Source organism: Piliocolobus tephrosceles, unplaced genomic scaffold, assembly GCF_002776525.5.
Source record: "Piliocolobus tephrosceles isolate RC106 unplaced genomic scaffold, ASM277652v3 unscaffolded_19309, whole genome shotgun sequence".
Taxonomy (NCBI): Eukaryota; Metazoa; Chordata; class Mammalia; order Primates; family Cercopithecidae; genus Piliocolobus; species Piliocolobus tephrosceles.
The window spans coordinates 1-8,976 of record NW_022301320.1 but is presented as its reverse complement, the minus strand read 5'-3'; the positions used below and the strand labels follow the sequence as shown (position 1 = coordinate 8,976).

The window sequence follows — 8,976 nt, the reverse complement described above, 5'->3', positions numbered from 1 at the left end:
CCACTCCCGCCGTATACTCCACCTCCCCCTCCCGCTTCAGCCCCATCTCCTCTTTCGGCTCCACCTCCCCCTCCCACTCTCGCAGTTGTTCCGCCTCCCTCCTCACCCCCTCCCACCATTGTTGAGGCTACACTTCCCTCCGACCCCTCGGCACTTCCGCCTGGTCATCTTAGGTCACCTATCTCTGCCCATACCCGCTCTAAAGATTGCCTAACTACCCCCGCTCCTACTCCCACCCTATCCAACCCCCCTGCGGTCTTAGCACCCTTGCGTGAGGTGGCCGGAGCAGAGGGCGTAGTTAGAGTTCATGTTCCCTTCTCACTAGCAGATCTTTTAAAGATTGAAAAACGCTTAGGAGATTTTTCTGCCAACCGTACAATTTACACCAAAGAGTTTAGATACCTTTGCCAGGCCTACGATTTAACCTGGCATGATCTCCAGGTTATTCTTACCTCTACTCTAAACCCTGAGGAGCAAGAGCGCATCCTAGTGGCCGCCAGGCAGCATGCCAACCAACTACACTTAACAGACCCTGCCTTCCCACTAGGGGAACAAGCAGTCCCCTCTGTAGACCCAGACTGGGATTATCAAGTAGGCCGGCCAGGCTGCCGAAGACGAGATATGATGACTCAATGTCTTCTGGCTGGTATGCAGGCGGCCTCAAATAAGGTAGTAAATTTTAATAAACTAAAAGAAATTATTCAAGGTCCAGATGAAAACCTGGCCACATTTTTAAACAGGCTAACTGAGGCTTTAATTCAATACACTCAGTTAGACCCAGCTTCCCCAGCCGGGGCCACTATTCTAGCATCATATTTTATTTCACAATCGGCCTCGGATATTCAGAAAAAAACTCCAAAAGGCAGAGGATGGACCTCAAACTCCTATTCAAGACCTAGTCAAGTCAGCCTTCAAAGTCTATAATTCAAGGGAGAAAACGGCTGAGGCCCAATGACAGGCCCACCTAAAACAGAAGGTACAGCTCCAGACTGAAGCCTTAGTTGCTGCTTTGCAGCCTAGCCGTAACCCAAAACCGGAGAGCAAAACCCCCGGAGGCTCAAAGACAATAAAAGGGGCTTGCTATAAATGCAGTGACCCAGGGCATTGGGCTGATAGATGTCCCCAGAGTCCCCAACCACCTGAGCCAATGCGGCCGTGCTACAAGTGTGGAGTAGCTGGACACTTGGCTAAAAAGTGTCCTAACCCTCGTCTGCCAACAACTCCTTGTCCAGCGTGCCATGAAGAAGGGCACTGGAAGTCTGACTGCCCCACCCTGAAAAGGGGCATGGCACCTCAACTTGCTGTCCCTTCTCAGGACCCTGGGAGCTCCTTCCAGCTCTTACATCTGGATGACAACTGAAGGTGCCGGGACTCGGGGACCCCCATCACCCTTGCCAAGCCGCGGGTAACTCTCCTGGTAGCGGGTAAGACAATTAATTTTTTAATAGACAGCGGGGCTACCTACTCTGTTTTGCTGTCTTTCAAAGGGCCTAGCCTTCCCTCCAATATTTCTGTTGTAGGAGTCAATGGCTCCCCGTCCAGCCCTCAGAAAACCCCACCCCTTAATTGCTGCCTGGCCAACAACTATTTTGCATACTCGTTCCTCATTATCCCCTCATGCCTCACTCCCCTACTGGGCTGAGATGTTTTAAGTCAACTGAAAGCCTGTATCTCCATCCCTACTAGCGCCCCCCACCCCACCCGCCATCTGCTTCTAGTACTGACTAACTCAAATGACTCCAACAATCCTACTAACCCTTTCCCCGATTTCCCCATTCCTATCGACCCCCAAGTGTGGGACACCTCCACTCCTGTCGTGGCGGACCATCATCCACCAATACTTATAAAACTTAAAAACCCATCTCAGTTTCCAACCCGCCCACAGTTCTCTCTCTCTCCACAACACTTATGATGACTCAAACCAATCATTACTGGGTTACTCAGCCAACACATCCTCATTCCTGTTCATTCTCCCTGTAACACCCCAATCCTACCTGTAAAGAAGGCAGATGGAACTTTTCGGTTAGTGCAGGATCTTCGTCTTATCAACGAAGCTGTTTGTCCCACCCATCCAGTAGTTCCCAACCCCTATACCCTTCTTTCTCTCATTCCACCTAATACAACACACTTTACTGTACTGGATCTAAAAGATGCATTTTTCTCTATTCCCCTACACCCAGATTGTCAGTTTCTCTTTGCTTTTACATGGGAAGACCCAGACACCCATACCTCCACCCAAGTGACATGGACAGTGCTTCCCCAAGGGTTCCAAGACAGCCCCCATTTCTTTGGGCAGGCCCTAGCAAAAAACTTAGCCTCCTGTCCTCTTACCAACAGTAAAATTCTCCAATATGTAGATGACCTTTTACTCTGTAGTCCCACGGGACAGGACTCTCTTTTAGACACTGCGATCCTCCTTAATCATTTAGGATCCAAAGGTTACCGAATATCCAAACACAAATCTCAACTCTCACAACAATGTGTCATATATTTAGGTATTGAGATCACTCCTACGACGTGCTAACTTACCAGAGACTGCTTAACTCTAATACAAAATCTTTCTCCTCCTCAAGACGCTAAGGAAATTCAATCCTTCCTAGGCCTAGTAGGATTTTTCAGACACTGGATTCCTAATTTTGGAATCTTGGCTAAGCCTCTATATGCAGCTGTCAAGGAGACTCCCCAAGGACCTTTGTCTAACCCAAAGTTAATCTATAAACATTTCACTCACCTGAAAAACTGCCTTCTCTCACATCCTACTCTCTCACTCCCAGACTTCCAACGCCCCTTCCAGCTTTTCACAGATGAAAGACAAAAAGTTGCAATGGGTCTTTTAGCCCAATGTATAGGTGCCACCTACCACCCCGTGGCATATCTATCTAAACAATTAGACCCCACCGTACAAGGGTGGCAGCCCTGTCTTTGGGCCCTAGCAGCAGCAGCCTGCCTAACCCAAGAAGCAAAGAAACTCATTAGGGGTGGTAACCTAACAGTCTTCTCTACTCACCACCTTCTAGATCTTATTGCCCACAGAAGTATTAGCCATCTAACCCTGTCCAGACTCCAACTCTTTCACCTCTTATTCATAGAAGACTCCACCATTGCCCTAGGAGTCTGCTCCTTTCTGAATCCAGCAACCCTACTTCCTGACCCTCTCAAGCAACCTCGTACTGAACACTCCTGTCCAGAACTTTTAGAGGCCCAACCACCTAGTCACTTACATTTACATGACCAGCCATTGGAAGGCTCACAGTTAACCCTATTTGTAGGTGGCAGTTCTTTTATAAATTCTCTAGGAAACAGACAGGCAGGATACGCGGTAGTTACATCTTCTGCTGTCCTAGAAGCTAAGCCTTTACCACAAGGAACAACATCACAGCAGGCAGAACTTATCGCACTAACTAGGGCTCTCCTCCTATCCAGAGGAAAAACGGTAAACATATACACAGACTCCAAGTATGCCTTCTTGATTGCACACACCCACTCTGTCATCTGGAAAGACAGAGGGTCCCTAACCACCAGTGGTACCCCTATAGTCAACAAAAAACAGATACTCAGACTGCTAGACGCTTTATCAGCACCTTCCAGAGCAGCCATCATACACTGTAAAGGTCATCAGACTCCATCTAACTCGGTGGTGGCTGGCAATAACTTTGCCGACACCACTGCCAAGTCGGCAGCCAGATTCTCCACTCCCACGCTTCCCTCTATTTGTTTTCTCTCTTCTCAATATACCCCTACTTATACCCAAGAGGAAAAGACCAAACTATTACAAGATTCAACAGCCAAACTAGCCGCAGACAATTGGATTTACCTCAATAATAAATTAGTTATTCCTGAAACTCAACTCCACACCATTCTAAAAGACATACATAATTCCCTACACATAGGACCCAAAGCTTTATATAACCTCCTAAGCCCCCTCATTCACTGCCCCACACTCATGAAACACCTAATTATAATCAACCGACAGTGTTCCACATGCCTCAAGTCAAACCCTCAAGGCACACTGCGCAATCCCCATCCGAGCCATCAACTCAGAGGGCACCAACCAGGTGAAGATTGGCAAATTGACTTTACCCACATGCCAAGGCATAACAAATTCAAATATCTCTTAACCCTCATTGATACTTTTTGAGGATGGATAGAAGCCTATCCTACTACAGGAGAAACCGCCAATATAGTTGCCTCTATACTCATTGAACACATTATTCCTAGGTTTGGCCTCCTGCTCACTCTTCAGTCTGACAATGGCCCAGCATTCATCTCCAAAGTAGTCCAGCAAGTGGCGACCCTTCTACACATTACCTGGAAACTCCACATCCCTTATAGACCTCAGTCCTCCAGTAAAGTAGAGAAGGCCAATGGGCTCATTAAGCAGCAACTCACCAAACTCTACCTTGAGACTCAACAATCATGGGTAACTCTCCTTCCCCTGGCCCTAACCCGGATGCAAGCAGCCCCACGGAGTCCAACAGGCCTCAGTCCATTTGAATTAGTTTACGGCCGGCCCCTCACCCTCCAGCAGTTACCCACCCTTTCTTCCCCGCTGGCAACTTATCTTCCATACCTCACCCTCTTGAGACAACTCCTGAGACAACATGCAGAACTAGCACAACCCCCTCCAACAGACACCCATAGCCCACATCTCTCTCTCAGCCCAGGAGACCAAGTATACTTAAAAGATATCCAAGCCAAAGATCTTCAGCCCAGGTGGAAAGGCCCCTATACTGTCCTCCTATCCACATACACAGCAGCCAAACTTCTAGGACAAACGCACTGGGTCCATATATCACAATTAAAAATGGCCCCCACCGAAGACAATCAGTGGACATCTACTAGACTTACCCCTACCCGCTTCAAATTCACCAAACTCCCTCAACCACCACATGTTCCCTGACCTCTTGCGCTTATCCCGATTTCTCGCCATACTCTATATAATAGAATTCCAATATATTACCCCAGATCCCTACTTGCCTCCAGATAATAGCCCATCACAGTGGTTTTCCCACTTACCTTTATAGAACATCTTCAGTGGCAAGGTGTACTCTGTGATTACACTGAAGATGAAGTCTTATCTCATACTTATATCACTACTTTTCTCTTGTATTTCAATCTCTATTACTAACCTAACTTTCATACGGAGATTCTCTATAGTTGAAACTTGGTCACGCAAAAACAAACAGCACTCACAGCTACAAGGCACTGCTGACTGCCCCCCTTCAGGCTGCCAACCCCATCTTACTATAAATTTCACCCTGTCTTGTTGCAGTGCGGCCGGAGCTAAGGCTCTCTGCTTCCTGCACAATCAGACACATTGCAATTGTAAGACTTACTGGAAACAAATGAACCTAGGATACCCTTATAGTTATTGTAAGATCCATTATGCAACCTTGAGACAGGAGAAACCCACTGCTCTCTTCACCGTTGCGAATCAACGAACCCCCCTTCAATACCAATTAAATATCAAAGACCCATGGGACCCCCGATGGGTAGACGGCATCAAAGGTAGACTCTACACAGGCACACAATTCTTAGTTCATATCCCATGGCTACTCTCCTGATAAAAAGAACACTTGTCCAGCAAAAATCCCTTCCTCAAAACATACAAGTCCTACAGAATTTAACCTTAGCCATACAATCACAAGAACAGGCCTTACAAGATCAATTACACTCATCCAATAAGGACCCCTTCTCATGGTTAAAACTAGTCCATCAAGGGTTAAACCTAACACGGGCAGCCAACCTAACAAATCTCTCCCACTGTTTCCTCTGTGCGGCCCTTGAAAGAGCCCCCTTAGTGGCAGTCCCCTTACCTAATGCTTTCAAGGCTACAACTAACTCTACAGGCACCTCCCAAAAACCGTTCTTACTCCAAGTCCCACTATACCAAAACCCAGAAAGTCCAATCCTTCCTTTCTGCTACTCTACCCCAAACACCTCCTGGTGTAATTAAACCCAGCTACCCGCTAAGACCCAGATGGCTCCCATCGGAGGTTATTTCTGGTGCAACAAAATCCTCTTCAAGGTCCTTAATCACACATCCATTGGTCAATCCCTCTGTGTCCCAGTGTCCCTAGTACCTAGTTTAACCTTATATAGCAAAGCAGAAGTAGCTGAACTCGTCATACAATTTAACCCTCCTCCTAATGATCTCCAAAAATGGGCTGTCTTCCTTCCCCTAGTCATCAGAGTCTCCCTGGCCTCCTCTTTAGTGGCGTCAGGGCTTGGAACTGGGGCACTTGCCCACTCGGTACAGTCTACCTGATCTCTAAAAGCTCAAATCTGATAGGCCATAGAGGCTTCAGCTGAAAGCCTGGCCTCTCTGCAGCATCAAGTTACCTCAGTGGCCCAGGTAGCAGTACAAAATAGGCGAGCATTAGATTTACTTACTGCCGAAAAAGGAGGAACATGTCTCTTCTTAGGAGAAGAATGCTGCTATTACGTAAATAAGTCAGGCCTAGTAGACACTAACATCCAAACCCTAAACAGGATTAAAGCAGAATTAAAAACCTACAATACCCCCTTCACTCCTGGACCACCAGTATGGCTGCTGCCCGTAATACAGCAGATGCTCCCATTCCTAATTCCCATACTAATCCTCTGTCTTGTCTTATGTTTCGCTCCTGTTTTAATCAAATTTCTCCGAGCCAAAGTTCAAGAGATCACCCGTGTCGCCTTCAACCAGATGCTCCTACATCCCTATGTCCAGGTGCCAACCATAGACCCTCATAACAACGCCCCCTAACAGCAGGAAGCAGCTAGACAGAAAACGACGCCCCCATCACTATAATCAATAAAAGGTTGGACTGTCTGGATGGAGGGAGGGAGGGAACAAAAGAACAAAGGGACTAAAATGGCGCATTTCCGGGTTCTTCATTGTCAACTTTCCCATGCCCGGGAAAGACACAGGTCGACTGCACAGGCGCAGTCTGATGTCTGATGAAGAAAATCGAAACCTACCTAGCTGCGCCTACCGCCCCACCCCCGACCCGCCTATGTCCCGCCCACTGCCCTCCCACTCCCAGGCCCAGGACATAAAAGCTGCTCCCCGGCGGGCACACGGTGCGAACTTCCTTGGCCCCTGCTCGTGTGCGGACCTAGGAACCTCGCCAGAGAACGCCGGAGCGACTTCATCGGCCTCCACTGCTGGAGACCAGTGAACCTCGCCCCCCCTTCACATTGGCAAGTTAATAAAGTTTTCTTTTACCCTGCTTACTTGCCTATTCTCTGGCACTTACTCTGGTGGTTGTCTGGAGCAAATCAGAAATGTAATCAGCTTCTAAGGAATCTGTGCTTTCTGTCCCAGAACTCCAGGTGAGAGCTGGAGAATATTCTCAAGTATTTTGTGGACTCAGTAATATGTTTCATTTATTGATATGCCACCTGCTTGCTTGCTACACTATGGATAGTCCTAAAGTCATTTTTATTTTATTTGTAAGACGTTATGGAACATGATTGTGGGGTTCAGGTGAAATGAGATGGAAAGGATGAAATTTCACTGATTATATTAAACTGATTTACACATTAAATTGAATCACCTGATCATACTTTAAATGCCTTAAAAATAGTAATAGGCTGGGCTTGGTGGCTCATGCCTGTAGTCCCAGCACTTTGGGAGGCCAAGGTGGGCGGAACACAAGGCCTGGAGTTTCAGACTGGTGTGGCCAATGTGGTGAAACCCCAGCTATACTAAAAATACAAAAATTAGCCAGGTGTGGTGGCGGGTGCCTGTAATACCTGCTACTCAGTAGGCAGAGGCAGGAGAATCACTTGAGCCCAGGAGACGGAGGTTGCAGTGAGCTGAGATCACATCATTGCGCTCCAGCCTGGACAACAGAGCAAGGTTCTGTCTCAAAAAACAAAAAACAAAAAAACAACAACAAAAAAAACAACTAGTAAATAACCAGGCATGGTGGCTCACACCTATAAATCCCAGCACTTTGGGAGGTCAAGGCAGGCGGATCATTTGAAGTCGGGAGTTCAAAACCAGCCTGACCAACATGGAGAAACCCTGTCTCTACTAAAAATACATCCATCCCTGAAGATAAGGCCATTGCTCTTGAGCACTGTTCTCTGACATCAAGAGCACCCTGATGAAGGAACCTCAGGTTCACAAAATTAGCTAGGCGTGGTGGCGCATGCCTGTAATCTCAGTTACTCAGGAGGCCAAGGCAGGATAATCGCTTGAACCAGGGAGGCAGAGGTTGCGGTGAGCCGAGATTACACCATTGCACTCTAGCCTGAAAACTATCTTCAGGTTACAGAATTTTGTAAAAGGGAACTTCTTCCCCTTTCCTACTGTCAGGCCGAATGTCAGCTATCACTGGGATTTCTTTTTTTTGTCTTGTTTTGTGTGCTCTTTTTCTTTTTTTGGGGGGGGGGGGAACGGAGTCTCACTCTGTCTCCCAGATTGGAGTGCAGTGGCACAATTTCAGCTCACTGCAACCTCTGCCTCCCTTCAAGCAATTCTCATGCCTCAGCCTCCCAAGTACCTGGGATTACAGGCATGTGCCACCATGCCTGACTAATTTTTGTATTTTTAGTAGAGATAGAGTTTCATTGTGTTGGCGAGGCTGATCTTGAACTCCTGGCCTCAAGTGATCCTTCCACTTTGGCCTCTCAAAGTGTTGGGATTACAGGCATGAGCCACTGTACCTGGCCCATTGCTGGGATTTCATAACTCAGGGAATTCTCCTCTGACAGCTGTGGTGGGCTCCCCATTATTTAACTTCAGATTACCCTGATACAGCTTTGTGCTGTTCTGCAATTCACGAGCCACTAAGAGCCATTATAAGTACTCTTTGGAGGGTTTTACAGGAAACAATGGAGAAACTGACTTGGCTGGCATCTGAAAGGCGCATGAGTCAGGAGGGTGAGTCTGAAGAAGAGAATTCTCAGGAGGACTCTGAGCCAGAAGAGGAGGAGTAAGAAGAAGCAGAAGGAATGGAAAGCCTGCAGAAAGAGGATGAAATG

General features: G+C 47.4%; 1 pseudogene; it reads left to right on the top strand.

Annotated features, from left to right (window-relative positions):
* LOC111543945 overlaps positions 1-8,973 on the top strand; it is a 12,857-nt pseudogene extending 3,884 nt beyond the window's left edge.
* The last annotated feature ends 3 nt before the right edge of the window (positions 8,974-8,976 follow it).